Consider the following 19,175-nt stretch of genomic DNA (forward strand, 5'->3'; position numbering starts at 1 on the left):
AAGAAACAACAAGCCCACACCCGAAGACCAAGTAACCTATAATAAGGGTGGGCGGGTTGAATCTGGTCCGGCAGGAATGAAGCTCCACCTCTTCTCCACCTCCTATATATTAGCGTCCTTGTTAAGTGACTCACCTAGCAACTCCCGCACTTTCCTGCATCTCCTCTCCCCCTCCCAACTGACCTACGCTTAACCCCTTACTGCCCCACTTACTCTCTTTTCTTAACCCCTTAAGACCTACACTCCCAGCTAACCTAGTCATACCGCGCCCACTGGAATGTAAGCATCTATATTACATATCAGGTTCTACAAGGAATATCCCATGTGTCAGGAGGGAAGCTGGATTAGCTGCTATTACATAGTACTCAGAGGTGTTACACATGTATCCTCTGCAGTGGAAAACACTGGGGAATATGTTGGTGATATATCACAGTTACTAAAGTATAAAGTATTTGGGAAAGAAGTTGGTTGAAATTTCCCCATGACGGCAGGGATGGGAATTTTTGTGACTCTTTTTTTTTCTTTTTTTGTGACATGGAATAGCTGAACAGAAACTAATAGTAATAGTGTAAAATACTGTATGTGTCTCCTCCCCACATGTTTGGCGGCTTTAATCAGCCAATAAACAGGCAGGGGAGGGGCTGGGGTTCCTGCTATGTATCAGCTATGTTGGCTTCTGGCACAGCAGTGATTGGTCAGCTGTATCAGGTGACCTGGGTGTATACAGAGCAAGGTCACCTGCTGCTCGACTCACTTGTGGTCTGTTGGCTGACAGGAAGAGCTGCTGGAGAAGGGACAGCGCAGGTGGAGGGCTTATGCTGCCTTTACACGGAACGATTATCGTTCGGATTTTCACAATAACGATCGCATTTGAGCGATAATCGTTCCATGTAAACACAGCAAATGTTCAAGCGATGAGTGAAAAATCATTCATTTTGATCTTTTAACATGTTCTCGTTCTCGTTCGCTAAAAATTCGCAGATCGCTTTGTATAAACAGTCTTTCAAAGATTCACCCTATGTAAAAGATGGGCTTAAACGATCTTAATAACGATTTTTCTTACGAATCGTCTTACGAATTTTCTAACAATTTATTCGTCTTTATTAAAAACCAAATCGTTGCTACAAAATCGTTCAAGGATCGATTGGGCGAATTATCGCTCCGTGTAAACCTAGCATTAGTGTGGTTGGTCAGGCAGGCAAATATGTTCACCAAACACCCAACAGTCCTTTTAAGGTGTAGTATCCGGACAAAAAATAAAATAAAAGAATTCCAATACACTATACCAGTATTGTACAGAATAGTATTCTGGTATATAGCAAGTAATAGTCAGTTATCCACAACTATCTAAAAGTCCTTTTTTAGGACTAGAAAAAAATAAATAGTCTGTCAGGTGAGCCGACCGGACCCAGCGTTTCAGAGGGGGAGGGATCTGCTGCAAAATGCAATGGTGTAGCCAGAGGGAGAAGGTGGACTGTACCAAGTGGCCCTACAAGCGTTCCCCGGAGCACCCCATCACAGAGGGGGAGGTCTTCTGCCGTGAGGCATTATTTTAATAAAAGTGCTAAAGACAAATGATTTGTCTTTTGCAAACTGCTGTGTATGCGCCGACACATGTCAGCAAAGGCTCTGCTCCTCAATAAGCACCTACAGGCCATCTCACTGTTTCTCGCCTTGCATCCTTGCCAACAATTTTTGAGAGGGTCAAAATTAGAGATAAGTCGAAAGTTCGGTTCGACCGAATTTTGGATTTCTTCGGATTTCATAGTTTAAAGCATCTATATGATATGGGGGTTGTGTATTTGGTTGCATTTAGGGCTCTACATGTCAGTAACATCATTATCTTTTCAATATCTCAAAGTCAATTTTTTTTTTTAGACTTTAATACTCACCATTACAGGGTCTATGCAGGAAATTCACCATTACAGGGTCTATGCAGGAAACTCACCATTACAGGGTCTATGCAGGAAACTCACCATTACAGGGTCTATGCAGGAAACTCACCATTACAGGGTCTATGCAGGAAACTCACCATTACAGGGTCTATGCAGGAAACTCACCATTACAGGGTCTATGCAGGAAACTCACCATTACAGGGTCTATGCAGGAAAAAGGTCAGAAATGCAGTGAAGGAGCAGCAGTAGTCATTAGAGGCCAGTGGAGGTCCAGCAATAGTCATTTGAGGCCAGTACAGGAGCAAGTAATCAACATGGAGGCCATGCAGGAGCAACAGTAGTCAACTTGGAGGCCAGGCATCAGCAACTGTAGTCAACATGGAGGCCAGGCAGGAGCAACAGTAGTCAACTTGGAGGCCAGGCATCAGCAACTGTAGTCAACATGGAGGCCAGGCAGGAGCAACAGTAGCCAACATGGAGGCCAGTACAGGAGCAGTAGTCAACATGGAGGCCAGGCATCAGCAACAGTAGCCAACATAGAGGCCAGTCAGGAGCAGCAATAGTCAACATAGAGGCCAGGCAGGATCAGCAGTAGCCAACATGGAGGCCAGGCAGGATCAGCAGTAGCCAACATGGAGGCCAGGCAGGATCAGCAGTAGTCAACATGGAGGCCAGGCAGCCATTTTAGAAAGAAAGAAAAAAATAAATAAATCGGAGCGGACTCAGACTTTTGGAAAGATCCGAACCCGATCCCAAGGAGGAATGGCATACTAGGCTCTTGCCCCCAATTTTTAAATGGGGTTACAACAGGCTCTTACCCAAAATTGTATTCATGGTCACACCGGGTGCTTACCAACAATTATAAGGAGGGTCACACCAGGCTGTCACCCACAATTTTTAAGGGGGTCACCCCCAGATTTTTCCACCAATTATAAAAAGGGTTGCACCAGGTTCTTGCACAATATTTTTAATGAGTGGTGTATGGGATTCCCCCTTTTATTTACATTTTTGGCAGCCCTTGCATTTGGTGCATTAGCTTGATGTGTCTAAGAGTCAGTTCTTCAAAATTTAAACAGGATGGGTCTGACCATGTCACACACACACTCACAATGACAGTTACTGGTGGGTGTAGTTTGAGTTCCCCCTCGTCTACAGCATCTATGGTTGCCAGAGATGACAGGAAATAAGGTGAGAGATGGGCCAGGTTTTAAGGGGTGTAGGAGGCTTTTCTTCTTTTCCTTTTTGTTTTCCATACAAATAAATGTACAGGAAAAAGTGTTTCCTAACATTTTACCCACTTTAAATTGGACCTTGGGGTGGGTGCGCAATGTTGTCAGTCTGTAAAAGTGATGTAATTCAGGGAGCTGGGAGACTTTAATGCATCCATGCTGCTCCCCCTGCTGTGCCAGTTCCATTTCCATTGCGTTTCCATAACTTTCTGACACTCTCCCCTCTGCTGGATAGGAGGCCCCTGAAAAAATGCTTCAGCCTCCTATTTGTTAATCGAATCGAGCACTTGAGCGTCTGAAAATACTTGACTCGGGTAACGAGCATTTGAGCATTTTAGTAAATTGGCTGCCTGGTTGTTGGTGATAATTGACTTCCTGGTTCTCTGTACACTGTAGCCGGGAATTCAACCAACTCTTCCTTCCCACTATATTTTATAACTATCATCCCTCCCATATAGTGGGAAAGACATTGGGGAAATTGGTGTATTACATATGCTCTACATGGAAAAACAAGGTATATTCTGTACTTTCTATCATCATTTCTGACATGGATAACGCACGGATAACCATCCATTCTTTCAATGGGATCAACATGAAAGACCACTTGCTAAATGTAATAATCTCCAGTAAAAAAAAATCTCAGTGGGAGATCCAGTTCTGATTTACAGAGCTCCAGATTATTTCCTTAATGGTGATTGCAGGCAATGAGACCTTTAGCACTTAAGGGTCCATTTACACAGAAAGATTACCTGACAAAGATTTGAAGCCAAAGCCAGGAATGGACTATAAACAGGGATCCGGTCATAAAGGAAAGCCAGAGATTTCTCCTCTTTTCACATCCATTTCTGGCTTTGGCTTCAAATCTTTGGCAGATAATCTGTCAAATAATCTTTTTGTGTAAATGCACCCTTAGGGCCCTTTTACACGGAAAGATTATCTGACAGATTATCTGCCAAATATTTGAAGCAAAAGCCAGGAATGGACTATAAACAGGGATCCGGTCATAAAGGAAAGCCTGAGATTTCTCCTCTTTTCAAATCCATTCCTGGTTTTGGCTTCAAATCTTTGGCAGATAATCTGTCAGATAATCTTTCCGTGTAAAAGGACCATTTAGGGTCCCTTTACACACACAGATTATCTGACAGATATCTGGCAGATTTTTGCAGCCAAAGCCAGGAATGGATCTGAAAAGAGGAGAAATCTTAATGTTCCTTTATGACCGGATCCCTGTTTATAATCTGTTCCCGGCTCTGGCTGTAATAATCTGTTAGATAATCTGTGTGTGTAAAGTGACCCAAAAGGGCATTCCAGTGATTAAAACCCCTCTCCAAATAGAAGTTCTAATTTTTCGTTTACTGGTATTTGTTTCAGAGATATCTGCTCTGTTCTGGAAATTGGTTTGTTTATTTATCCCGACTTCCTGTACAGACAAGGGGGGATCTCGTTTCCTTTCTTTTTCTTAAGTACACGCTGTTTACCTGATGCTGGTGTAAATTTCTGTGCAACAGCCTTAAGGCCCTATTCAACGGATCGGCCGTATTTGGCTGATACCGGCCATTACGGCCGATAATTGTCCGGTGGAATAGAAGGCAACGATCAGCAGACGTTGTTCATATTGGCTGATCTTTGCATCGTTTGTCTTTCAAACATGTTGAAAGACAAACGACCAGGATAGCAGCGATCTGCTGCCGTCGCTACATGAAATAGGAACGGCGGCAGCAGACGCTGCTATATGCTATGGGCTGCCCGGACGATCTAGTGATTACCCGGGCAGCCCCCCCGCAGCTCCTCGCGGCCCCTCCTGCACTACCCGCTTGCTGCAGCCATACGCAATAGCGGTGGCAGCGAGCGGGGAACGAGGAGCAAACGAGGTTAAAGGGTGGATTTTTGCTTTATAACCATTATGGGTTTTTTATTTGCCATCTTAATGTTTTCAATATGTTTACTTATCATTTACTCCACCCTTCCTTCCTTCCTTCTTCCTTCCTTTCTCTCTCTGTCAACTTTGTTACTTCAAATACTTAAAGTCATAAAACACATGAAACATTGACGCTAGACTGATGGTATTCCCTTTTTTATTTATTTTTATACTTCTTGCATTTTAAAAGTTATTGCACTTTCATTTTTCATTACTAGTTGCTTATGGCATCCTTCATCTTACCATACAGTGTAACGTGAAGCCCCATAACAAATTATTTGTCAGGTGAAATTAAAGGGGTTGTCCAGCTAAAGTCTTTTTCTTTCAAATCAACTAATATCAGAAAGTTATATAGATTTGTAATTTACTTCTATTAAAACCCTTAAGTATTCCCATACTTATCAGCTGCTGTATGTCCTGCAGGAAATGTTGTTTTATTTTCAGTCTGACACAGTGCTCTCTGCTGACATCTCTGGCCGAGACAGGAACTGTCCAGAGCAGAAGAGGTTTTCTATGGGGATTCATAGAAAACCAAGACAGAGTTCCTGTCTCGGCCAGAGATGTCAGCAGAGAGCACTGTGTCATACTGAAAATAAAATAACATTTTCTGTGGGACATACAGACTTGTGATTTTGAAATAGAAGTAAATTACAAATCTATATAACTTTCTGATATCAGTTAATTTAAAAGAAAAAGATTTTTGCTGGACAACCTCTTTAAATACCTACCTTGCGATTCCTACCACTTGCAGCACCACCCGAGTCCTGTTACTGCCTCTCTGCTTTTCCTTGCTCACTCCTCTGCTATGTTGGTCCTGGGTCCTTTTCAGTCCTCTAGCATCCTTGTGTTTTCTAGACTCTGTTTCCTTCTTGTGGCGGCTGCAATTACACCTCTGACCACAAGGGTGTATGTGCGTCTGTCTTCTCTGGATTAAAGGGCTGGCATACTGCTACTACCTTTTGTTAATCCAGAGTCACCTGCACCTATTTAAACCCACGCCGCCTGTTCCTTCTTGCCTGAGTGTTGTGGCATTGCGGCATTCTAAGCAAAGGTACTTTTCTGTGAAATGGTTGATTCTTTGTGTATCCCGACCCATACCTGTTTCTCATATTACGCTTTCTGCCTTACACCCATTTGTACTGTATGCCTCTCTTGTTAAAGACTTGGATTGCCTGACGTGCCTCTGAAACCACCTACCCTGATCTTTTGCCTGTCTGACTACGATTACTGTCTCTTCCTTGGTACTGCGCTGACACCCAATCCTACTGACCGCAGTTACTCAGCCTGTCCCCAGTGCCTTGTATGGACTCTGTCTGGTCCTTGGGTACCAGCTGCTATTCAGGCCGGGACCACAGTTTTGGACTGACCCCGGTGTCCTTTAGCTGCAAAAGTCCATTTTACACATAATAGAGCGGGATAAAAGGTGAAGACCTAGAGAGCACTTAGACTCCAATCCCGGGTGTGGCCCAAAGCCGAACTGATTGGGCAGCACAGAAAGGCCAGATCCACTGCCTGTTACTCTCTACATCAGGGGTCTCAAACTCAATTTACCCAGGGGCCACTGGAGGTAGAGTCTGGGTGAGGCTGGGCCGCATCAGGTTTTCCACAAGAAAAGCTTTTACAAAAACATTCCAATGTCATCAAATGTTTTATCTTTTCATCTGTTAAAACCACATATAATTGTGTCTAGTGTCTGTGTTGACAGTTCCTTAAAGGGGTATTCCCCCCAAAATTATTTTTGCATTAATACGTTGCCCACCCGTAGCTTTCCATCTTTCCACTATAAAGTTATTAAGGATTCTGCACAGTTTTGCTGTTATCTAGATGCCCCCACCGCCACAGATTGCATAGAATCATCAACTCTCAGTCCACTCCGACACGCTCCCTGCTCCTGGCCCGCACCCTCCGAGACGGCATCACATGTCCTCCTTCTCTTCAATGGGCCGGGTTAGCGCTTCTAACCCAGCCAATCTGAAGTGAAGGAGGACGGCAGTGGCTGCTGTAAGAGAGGGAGACAGGGATCAATCAGTGCAGCTGTCACTGACTCCTTCTCTAACAGCAGCCACCCCAGTCACCGATACCGTGTGCCCCCCCCAGCCCCAGAGCTCACCCCCTGACTGTGACCCGTCACTCGCGTCACCTCACATCTCCATGTACACCATCTCACCACCCCCGTCACCCACTAACCCGCATGACCCGCGGCACCCCTCCCTCTCCCCCGTCTGTCAATTGCCCGAGCCGCACCCGGCAGCTAACCCCCCCCCCCCCCCGTCCATCAATTACTGAGAGCCGCGGGGCTCACTGTCCCCCGTCACTTGCGGCTGCTGGCGCTTACCGGCGGCACCCCCCCGTCCATCAATAGTCCAGAGCTGCTCGCCTGCGGCGCTTCCCGGCAGCAGCCCCCCCTCGTCCGTTGATTGCTTCGAGCCACGGGGCCACGGCTCACTGTCCCCCTTCACTTGCAGCTGCTCGCCCGCTGACCCCCTAATGCCCAACCACCCCCCCCCCCGTTGGTCCGTCAAGCCGCTCGCCCGCGGCGCTTCCCGGCAGCACCAATACCATTACCATCTCAGCTCTGCTATGCCATCACCATTTGAGCTCTGCTACACCGTCTCACAATCTCAGCTCTGCTATGCCATCTCACCATCTCAGCTCTGCTGCACCGTCTCACAATCTCAGCTCTGCTACACCGTCTCACCATCTCAGCTCTGCTACACCGTCTCACCATCTCAGCTCTGCTATGCCATCACCATCTCAGCTCTGCTATGCCATCACCATCTCAGCTCTGCTACGCCATCACCATCTCAGCTCTGCTACGCCATCACCATCTCAGCTCTGCTACGCCATCACCATCTCAGCTCTGCTACGCTGCCATCATCATCTCAGTTCTGGTACGCCATCACAACCTCAGCTCTGCTACACCGTCTCACCATCTCAGCTCTGCTACACCGTCTCACCATCTCAGCTCTGCTATGCCATCACCATCTCAGCTCTGCTATGCCATCACCATCTCAGCTCTGCTACGCCATCACCATCTCAGCTCTGCTACGCCATCACCATCTCAGCTCTGCTACGCCATCACCATCTCAGCTCTGCTACGCCATCACCATCTCAGCTCTGCTACGCTGCCATCATCATCTCAGTTCTGGTACGCCATCACAATCTCAGCTCTGCTACACCGTCTCACCATCTCAGCTCTGCTACACCGTCTCACCATCTCAGCTCTGCTATGCCATCACCATCTCAGCTCTGCTATGCCATCACCATCTCAGCTCTGCTACGCCATCACCATCTCAGCTCTGCTACGCCATCACCATCTCAGCTCTGCTACGCCATCACCATCTCAGCTCTGCTACGCCATCACCATCTCAGCTCTGCTACGCCATCACCATCTCAGCTCTGCTATGCCATCACCATCTCAGCTCTGCTACGCCATCACCATCTCAGCTCTGCTATGCCATCACCATCTCAGCTCTGCTACGCCATCACCATCTCAGCTCTGCTACGCCATCACCATCTCAGCTCTGCTACGCCATCACCATCTCAGCTCTGCTACGCTGCTATCATCATCTCAGTTCTGGTACGCCATCACTATCTCAGCTCTGCTACGCTGCCATCATCATCTCAGTTCTGCTGCATGATCAGACATAAGCATGATGGGAAATGTAGTTTCCTATCTTGATTATAGACCATGTTTTAGAAAAACTTGTAACTCAGGAACGGCAGCAGCTAGAAAGATGGGAGACGGCTCAAAATACTCAGAATAGCTAGGTTTGGGGACATTACATTTTTTTTTGCTTTTGGGGGGAATACCCCTTTAACATTTAACTTTCTGAACATTGATGGAACACACACACACTACCTGACCCCCCCCCCACACACACAGTGCCTGACCCCCATTCTTCACACACACACACACACACACACACACACACACACACACACACACACACACACACACACACAGCCTGACCCCCACCACACACACACAATGTCTGACCCCCACCCTACACACACACACACACACACTACCTGACCCCCCCCACACACACTGCCTGACCCCCCACACACACACAGCCTGACCCCCACCACACACACACTGCCTGACCCCCCCACACACACACAGTCTGACCCCCCCACACACACTGCCTGACCCCCACCACACACACACTGCCTAACCCACACACACAAACACACACACTGCCTGACCCCCCCACACACAGCCTGACCCCCCCACACACACACACTTCCTGACCCCCACCACACACACACACACTGCCTAACCCACCACACACACACACACACACACTGCCTGACCCCCCCCACAGCATGACCCCCCCACACACACTGCCTGACCCACCACCACACAAACACACTGCCTGACCTCCCACCACACACACACAGCCTGACCCCCACCACGCACACACACACAATGCCTGACCCCCCCCCCACACACACAATGCCTGACCCCCCACCACACACTGCCTGACCCCCACCACACACTGCCTGGCCGCCCCCCCCCCCACACAAACAGACACACATCTTTTGCATTAAAGGGGTACTCCAGGCTGGGGGCCCCCAGCCCGGAGTACCCCTCCAAGGAACCAGCAGGCCAAGTGTCTATTCCCCTCCCCCCTGTGGCCTCCCCCATGTCTCCTCTCCGGCCTCCCCCATGTCTCCTCTCCGGCCTCCCCCATGTCTCCTCTCAGGCCTCCCCCATGTCTCCTCTCCGGCAACCCCCATGTCTCCTCTCCGGCCTCCTCCTTCTCCCCTCCGGCCTCCTCCTTCTCCCCTCCGGCATCCTACCTCTCCCCACCGGCCTCCTCCTCCACATCCCGGGCGCAGCAGCCTCCTCACCTCAGGTAGCAGCAGCAGCCTCACACACCGCCCACCCGACGTAGCGCCCGGACGTCCTTGTCCAATCAAATCAGCGCAGAGAGGGAGCGTGGAGCCGCTGTGGCCGGCCCTGCTGCACGCATCTGCAACGCCCTGGCCCCTAAGGGCCACTCCGCAGTGTAGATGTTGTGAGGGTGCAGGAATCGGGGCAGCTGTAGGATGTAGTGTGGTCACGGTGTAGGCACGAGGGTGCTACAGCTGGAAACCGGGCTCCTGACCATGCGGGAATACTGGGCATGCGATTCTTCGTTGTCCTTAGTCAGGGCACCAATGATCACACCAATGCCAAGGTCCAGAAACAACGGTAGTTGTATATTTATTGTAACGGTGGTAACTAGTAGTAACAGTCTCTCCGGATGCAACCGGGAATAAGGCAATCTTGAATAAAGCAGAGTAATGGGTGATGCTGCAATAGGCTGTGAGAGTAGCGTGCTGAATGATGGGAGTAGTAGTGAAACTGAAGCTGAGATGCTGGGTGGAATGAGACTTGAATGGAATACTTGCTGTTGATGATTAGAGAAGATGATGATGAGAGGAACTGAAGAATGACTGAGGAATCGACACCCAGATGAGAATCTTGAGACTTGAGACAGGAACACAGCCAGTGGACTGGAGCAGCAGAGCACACGCAGGCCTCTCTCTTAGCAGGGAGAGAGGAAGGACACAACCTATCCCCTTGATGGTAGGGAATAGACTGAGGCAGAACAGGAAGTCACATGGTAACCCCAGCCAAAAGCTCGATGACCATTGGTGTTACCATGGAAGCAGGGCACAGTCACGTGACATCCAGCCATTGCATCATCACACCATTAGGCATATACAGAGAAATATACATGAGAAGTACCATCCTTGAACACTAGGAGGCGACATAATACCTTTAGGCACTGATACCTGAATATACATGCAATAAATGACTGAAATAGCAGACCTGAATACTGAGAAGGGTAACACAATACACGCAGTTTGCAGTGGACCATAGCTTTCCAGAACAGAACTGGTTATAATAAAAGTATGAGCATGAGAAGGGCTGTTCTGGGACACTGCACATCCAATCAATGTGTACGCAACGGCCGGCCGCAGCGGCTCCACGCTCCCTCCTTGCGCTGATTTGATTGGACAAGGACGTCCGGGGGCTATGTTGGGTGGGCGGTGTGTGAGGCGGAGGGGCAGCCGCGGCGACCTGCGAGCCAGATGCGGCCATCAAAAGAGCCGCATCTGGCTCGCAAGATGCCGGGGAAAAAAATGATTCGGGGTGACAGTAAGTGGGTCGCAAACTAGTGTCCCGAGGGCCGCAGTTGGCCCGCGGGCCGCGAGTTTGAGACCCCTGCTCTACATATAGATCAGGATTGTAATATAAGACAACACAAGATATAGCATGTTCAGTAGAGATGAGCGAGAGGTGAAATATTCGACTTTCGAGAATTCGAATCGAATAGGCAGAGATTCGACTGTTCGAACGAATTATAGTCTATGGGAAAAAGATTCTAGGCTTTTGGAACTCCAAATTCGACCACTTGGAGGTCACCAAGTCCCCCATGAAACCTCCCTAAACGATGCAAACACCTCTGGAATGACACTGACATTAGGGGGAGCCTGCCTGGGTGCACCCAACACCCCAAAATCGCAGTATAATGCCACTCTCCGCAGCTGCGAATGAAAAATCTTTGCGAACGCTTTACGAACGTTTAGGGCAATGTTCACACATTTCCTTTGTATTTTTTGCGCAGCATTACATACATGACATGATCCCAATGTGCGTCCGTAGAGCGTCGTTATTCGCGCGTATCACGCATTATGCTGTACGAATGCTAGGCCGCAGCAGAGCAGAGATTAGGAGAGAGAAAAATGTCCAGGAGATCGTCCCACTGGGTATCACGTGCCTTTTACTGGACAACTGGCACACTGGGTATCACGTGCCTTTTAATGGGCAACTGGCACACTATCGGGTATCACGTGACTTTTATTGGGTAACTGGCACACTATCGGGTATCACGTGACTTTTATTGGGTAACTGGCACACTAGGTATCACGTGCCTTTTACTGGCCAACTAGCACAATAGGTATCACGTTAACATCCCCTTAGTGGGCTAAACCAGGGACACTATAAGTCAATTGTACACACAGGGTACTGGAATGAATACAGGTGATGCTGATGCCAATGCTGCTGCTGCGATCTATTTCTTAGCGCTGTGAAGTGCTATGGTTACAGAGATTACTTTTTCGCTGGATCTTAGCCCTGAAAAGGACTTTTGGGTTCTGTAGTAATCCTGCCTAACCAAAACCCTACTAACACCTATCTCTCCCTGCTCGAAGATCTCTCCCTGGCTAGGGTGAAAGCTCATCTGCGGTCGAGAAGCGGGAGACTTGTATTTAAGATTCGAGGTCATGTCGTTCAGCTATCCAATGAGGGTATGCACCGTTTTCGCGCTGCGTGCGTACTCCCAGGGTCCCTCACGGCCTCCCTGCATGGTGATTGGATTATAAAAAGCGCCAAGTGCAATGGGAAGGCTTTCGAATGTTTGCCGCGTATTCTACACACTACTCGATTGTATTTGAATCTTTCGAATGCCGCAATATTCGATCAAATACCTACTTGATTGAATCGTATTCCCTCCTCTCTAATGTTCAGTACTCCTTTAATGCTGAACCTACATATTATAAGAGGTAAGTGAAATAGGAAGTTTGAGAGCTTGTTTTTCAGATCATTTCATGGAAATGCTGTGCAATCAACTGATAATATTTAACTTTCCACTGCAGGCGCCAGAAACATAACCTCCTCCCCCGCCCCCACCCCCATCCTATAAAACAGATAACAGCTCCAACTCATCTAAAATGCAGGGCAGAGGCAAGGCAGTCTAAGTAAGCAGAACACCCGGAGTTAGGGGAGTGTGACAGCAAAGAGTTTACTTTTCTATGCAGACTTTACATGTCCCCCAGCTGGAAGAGAAGACTCACAGTAGACCTTGCAATAGTCCTCATTACTCATTCAGGTGAGGTGGGCAGCAGGCTGTCTCTTGTTACTTCACTCAGAAGCTTTACAGGCTCGGGACTTTCTCGGTGGGGCTACTTTAGACAGGCTTTATATCAGGGGTGGGGACAGGGCCACCATCAGGAATTTCGGGGCCCCATACAGCCAAATTGTCTGCCCCCCCCACTAACAAAAAATATGGAATGTATCTTTGACTCAGGGCCGGCCTTTGGGGGGGTGCGACCTGTGCGGTTGCACAGCGCGCATCACTCCCGGCTAGCTAGTCTGGTATGGCAGTGTTATCCAGTCACAGTATGGAGGTATTGGTCAGGTCTGGTATGTTAAGGTTAAATTTATATGTTGACCTCTCTCTATGGAGAGAAGCCAAAAACCCAGGTAAAGGATGGTTATTTAATTATATCTAGAGGTGGAACCTGCAGTATTACCAGCTCGTTACTTATACGTCATGGACACAGATAAGACAATGTATCATGATTATAAGCCTGGAGAAAATGGCCCAAGTTTTATTATGGTAATCACATTTTATAGACAGATAAAATATAGGGTGGTAACAAATGCTAATAAGACATAGATGAGGCGGTGCTAGTGATTTAGATATTCAGTCATGCGCAATGGCATCTATATTAGTATTCATTATTATTATTCAAAAAGGTTAGAACAATACATTCTGTACAATGATACTTTCACATTATTCCCACTGTAACAGACAGGCAGCTTTCCTCTGAGAACGGCCTTGAACGCTGATAAACATGTCTCTGAGGGAAATAGTTCTTGAGACAAAACATTCTTTCTAGTGTCATATCAGAAGTTTTCCAAGGTAAGAAATGGTCCAACTATAAGTTAACCCTATCAGGGACTCTCTAATGTGCTGGAGCTTCTGAGCAAGAGGCGTATATATATGTAGTCATACAGGTACGGTGCAGGTAGGTAAAATCGTATCGCTGGCCTTATCATTCCCCCATTTGACATCCGTGGAGCCTGGATATGGTTCATCACTGGTGGTTGGGTCGTAGCCGGAGGTTTTAAGGACTCTACCCTCAGCCGCAGGTTGATCAAGGGACCACAGGTGAAAACATCCTCCAAGTACTAGTACAGCATCCAACCTCCAGAAATGTCCAGGCGGCACAGATTCAAGAGAACCGATAAGAGAAAGAAAGCATAGTAACGTTAGTCTCTTATATGAGGGTGAAGCTTCTTCCTGTTTGTCGAGGTTTTATACGAGAGAAAATACACATGAACACTTTTACTGAAAAACAGATCAGTATTATGCATAAGACCACCTGGAAGAGACCCTGAAGGACTCCCATTAGTTTATGGGCATCACCATAGGATAGACAAAAATAGTACCATACGTTTTATTGAAAGTTAAAGATAGCGGAACAAACTTACAGCAGATGAGGTAGGAAGATCTGCAATAACCGAAAGAAAATACTAAACAATGGGTGAGTCTGTACAGTATACATCAATATACAGCTTAGTTACAACAAAACAAATAAAAGCTTATTATCAATACCCAAACTAATATATGTATGTGACAAATACCTCTCTGGATTTAATCAAAATAACCAAACATTATTGTCTCATCACTCCTGTCCCTAAGATTTGTCCCTAATCTTGACTACAGATGTAGCCCTCTTCTCTAGGTCCCTTTACCGTAGGACTGCTTTAAAGGTAAGACAATCCTCCGTCCCGAACCTAACTAGTCTCCTGTCACTCCTACGTCTCCCTGTGACACTGAGTGATCAGACAATAAGTTCTTCACTGTATATAACAGACGTGACTCTATCACAAGGACTCTACCACTTTGGTATCATGTGGGTATTGGAAAGTCACAACAACTAACTTTAAAAAGTTTCTGAAAAAGAAAAGTTTAGATGTGAACAAATCTTATCTCATGGCAAAAGCAAAAATAAAAGTTCATTGATACATAAACCAAAAACAGCATAACAGGTAAATGCAATAAAATCTCCACAATGTGACCTACTATGTAACCACTAGATTCACTTATAATAACCAATTAGTGAATTCACAATCTTTAGTACCGGATTCTCAAAATTTCCACTTCTTTTTAGTCTTTTTACTTCATTTTGTACCTAGAAAACGTCTTTATGATTAGATCACACAGGTCTAATGACTGGTCACATCTCTTCCTGTAAATAATCATATAGTATAATACATACACCAATAATATGAAGTAACTGGGCGCTTATTACTGATATAATATTTGGATCCTACTGAATTGTCTCTTGTCTGACTGAGATCACCACATATTACACATAAAATAACCACCATAGAAATAAAAGCAAAGTGTAAACGATACATCACCTAAGGTTTCAAAGCCTTTTTATGAGAATAATATATCATATGATCCTTTTTGTAATAGTAGCATTGGTATGGATCCTTTATCCTTAAACCCATCTTTTGACTTACAGGCCTCTTTACAGACACTTGGACTCTTGGCCTCAGTTATATCGCTTCTTTTAAGGCCACTAGTATAACCTCACACATTGGCTTTGTTCTCTCCCATAGTTTTGTCTTGACCTGTAAAGAAGACACCAGTACAGACAAGGACATACCTAGATAGGCCACCTGTGGCAGGTGGATGACGTCCACTTACATTCCCTAAAACAGGCAGGAAGATGACAGACTATGCAGACAGGCACTTTACGGTGTTACTTACAGTAGGTTATGGCAGGTGTAGACAATACAGCCGTATACAACCCTCTCTGCTATATTTGTTGTCCCCTGGGCCGCCCAATGTGAGGATACTATACACCACATTACACATGGCTTCCTTCTGCTGGTTTTGTTAGATAACTTACAGTGGGATACAAGGCAGGTGGCAAACACAGTTACTTACTGTCTGACTGCCATCTTTACCCTGTACCTCTTCTCCATCCGCTGGTCTCACAGCTTGTTGCTGATTGTCTCTGGAAAAGACTTAAAAACAAACAGATCCACATCTCCCCCTCCACCTGTACACTATGTACGGTTACCTCAGGAAGAGACTGGAAACATGTCCCCATTCCCTTGTACGCTTTGTACTGTTACCTCAGGAAGAGACTGGAAACATCTCCCCATTCCCTTGTACGCTTTGTACGCTGTTACCTTGGGAAGAGCACAGAAACCACAGAATCACCAGCTTTATCCATCATCCATCACCCTTTTTGGCATCAGGGTTTGTCTGCGTGAATGTTGCGTCAGCCGCTCTATGGCAGCTTTTCTTCTTCTTTTAACATTTTTTTTTTTTTTTTTTTTTTTTTTTTCTACAAGTGTTTTTGGTAAGCCCAGGGACCAAACAAATCTCTAATTTGCCAATTAACCCATAATGGTGGGCTTCATATAGACATCTGCACAGTTACCTTCAACCATCTTACATGTCTCAGTGATTGTCCTCACCTCCAGCTTATGGCAGGAGCGGTTTCTGCAGTGGAACATCACTCTGCATGGCGGTCACCATATATCCTTGCGTCTTGTGTCATCCATCTTTGAAAAGTCTGGGATAATCTACAATAAACAACTTTTAAACTTTCATTAATATTGGGCTTTCAATTACATTTTCATCTTTCACAATTTAAAATATCAAACACAATAAGTAACAAAAACATCCTTATTCAAAAATATAAAGTTTGTACGGGGTTTAAATGTTTTTTTATTTTATTTTATTTTTTTAAATATCAAAATGGGCTACTCCCATTTCCATTCACCTCTATCCCCTCCCCCATTTGAATCCACATCAAGAGTCAACAGATATGCTGGATTCAATGCACTTAGCACAAGATATATATATATTGTGGGGCATAAGGAGTGCAGACTGGAGCCATGGATATGGGTGTGGCTTTACTAGTGATAAGACAATATATAAATATAGTCATGAGCCAGTTTGCTATAATCATCACAAAACTGTTACCCCTAAAAATAACAAATAAAAATAATTAAACATTGTACACTCGTCCCATATTAACCTTCTTTTGAAAAAAAAAATTAAATAAAACACACCTTAAAGATGAAATGTAAAACATACGGTATATAGAATAATTCTTTTTGTCAGAACCTTCAGCTTAATTTGTACCATCATTAGCTGAAATAAATCCATTCCTCTAGTAAGCGTCTCTTATCAGTAAGCAGAACGCTCTGTACCTCACTTCTAACCTTGAGCAGTGAGCAGTAAAATCATAGATACAAGAGTTAAAACTTCTTGGAATTTTTTTTTTTTCCAAACATTCTTGAAGTTACAGAAGATATCAGATGTGCTCCTATACACCAGACTGTAACCTTGGACAGTGGCACACATAGTTATAACTTGGTAGGAAAAAAAACAATTTGCGTAGAACTTATTAGGATAGATGTGTACACATATATACACATATATATATATATATTACAGTAGTAAACTACTTCTTCCCAATAAGTGCACAAACGTCTGTGTTTGATCTTTACCAATTATCACTTTTCTCTTGACATTCCTAATAAACGTGCTTTTTCCCTCTGACTCCTACTGACACTTACGTATAACAATCTTATACAATAATAGGTCTACTAGACTCGACTCCTTCAAACAGTCTCTATACTTTTCTATCTACTCCACACCCTCCTCTCTTAGAACTCTAATCCTCGATTCCCCCTTAGGGATAGTACTTACATTGACCCTAAGGTTCCTGGAATTTCCAAGGACCCATTTGCCCTGCATGTTACATGTAGGTCTGGTTACCTACCCACAAGGCAAAAATAAGTGTGCACAGGAGTGTAAGGGGTTTCCCAGGTGTTGGTCAGAGAGCCAGAGGTTGGTGGGGCTAAGGCATGTATCTGCCTTCATATCAAACCTCCTAAAGATCTGTTCTAGATCTTGCACTGCATCTTCTCATGCCCATCGCTAACTATATCTTTCTTAGCTTCACATCAGCTTCACATAAACTTCTTGTGGAGACTGGGGATCCCTTCTTTTAGTGAATAACTGTCTCATCCTTGCTCAGCTAATCCCTAGGTAGCGTATTGGGGAACGAAACCTAAACCTTAGGTTTTAACAAGCACAGCTACTATAGGCCCAGCCGTCACAGTGACACACTATGGCGACGCACTACAGCAACCTACTGTCCCTCGTTGCTAATTCCTCCTAGGGGGCAAGGGGGTAAGTCACAGATCTTCTGACCTGCTCTCTACCACAGTACAAGCACAAATAATGGGATCAATACAAGTGTTGTTCCCGCTGCTCGAGACAGATATCACTTATCAGGAACCCGTTCACTCCAAAAGTTATGCGCCTGCTGTCTGTGACCTCGCAGCTGTTCTCGATGCCATGCTGTATTACAAGGGTTAAGAATTAATCACAGCCTCCCCGTAAGGACGCAGAAGTGAATAAGTTCGGCAATCCCTTTCCTTAATTCAGCATAAATACAGCCACAGCTTATCTCAATCACACAACAGTTTGCGACGGCAATGCAGCACTTTAACCTTGTCCTATCCTGGGTTACAGAGTTCTTTGTCTAACAATTAGACTCAGCTTTACAAACATATAGAGAACACAGGTGACGGGAATCTCATTAGATCCGTTCCCCTGAGGCACAGATAGTACGTAAGAAAGGAAAGTCTTTCTTACCTGGCCAGTTATATCTGCGCGTCCGATGACGGATAAATCACCACATCCCGTCTGTCTGCGTTCTAGTTTGCAAGAGGCTGAGTCCCTGCCAAGGGCGCCAAATGTTAAGGTTAAATTTATATGTTGACCTCTCTCTATGGAGAGAAGCCAAAAACCCAGGTAAAGGATGGTTTTTTATTATATCTAGAGTTGGAACCTGCAGTATTACCAGCTCGTTACTTATACGTCACTGACACAGATAAGACAATGTATCATGATTATAAGCCTGGATAATGGCCCAAGTTTTATTATGGTCATCACATTTTATAGACAGATAAAATATAGGGTGGTAACAAATGCTAATAAGACATAGATGAGGCGGTGCTAGTGATTTAGATATTCAGTCATGCGCAATGGCATCTATATTAGTATTCATTATTATTATTCAAAAAGGTTAGAACAATACATTCTGTGCAATGATACTTTCACATTATTCCCACTGTAACAGACAGGCAGCTTTCCTCTGAGAACGGCCTTGAACGCTGATAAACATGTCTCTGAGGGAAATAGTTCTTGAGACAAAACATTCTTTCTAGTGTCTTATCAGAAGTTTTCCAAGGTAAGAAATGGTCCAACTATAAGTTAACCCTATCAGGGACTCTCTAATGTGCTG

General features: G+C 45.5%; 1 long non-coding RNA gene across 1 annotated transcript; it reads right to left on the minus strand.

Annotated features, from left to right (window-relative positions):
- Positions 1 to 13,428: 13,428 nt before the first annotated feature.
- On the minus strand, positions 13,429 to 18,798 carry LOC138799126 (uncharacterized). The gene is made up of 2 exons (XR_011364222.1): positions 15,979 to 18,798; positions 13,429 to 15,923 (listed from the first exon to the last, which is right to left on the minus strand). It is a non-coding gene; the product is annotated as an uncharacterized lncRNA (long non-coding RNA).
- Between the last annotated feature and the right edge of the window lie 377 nt (positions 18,799 to 19,175).

Source organism: Dendropsophus ebraccatus, chromosome 8, assembly GCF_027789765.1.
Source record: "Dendropsophus ebraccatus isolate aDenEbr1 chromosome 8, aDenEbr1.pat, whole genome shotgun sequence".
Lineage (NCBI taxonomy): Eukaryota > Metazoa > Chordata > Amphibia > Anura > Hylidae > Dendropsophus > Dendropsophus ebraccatus.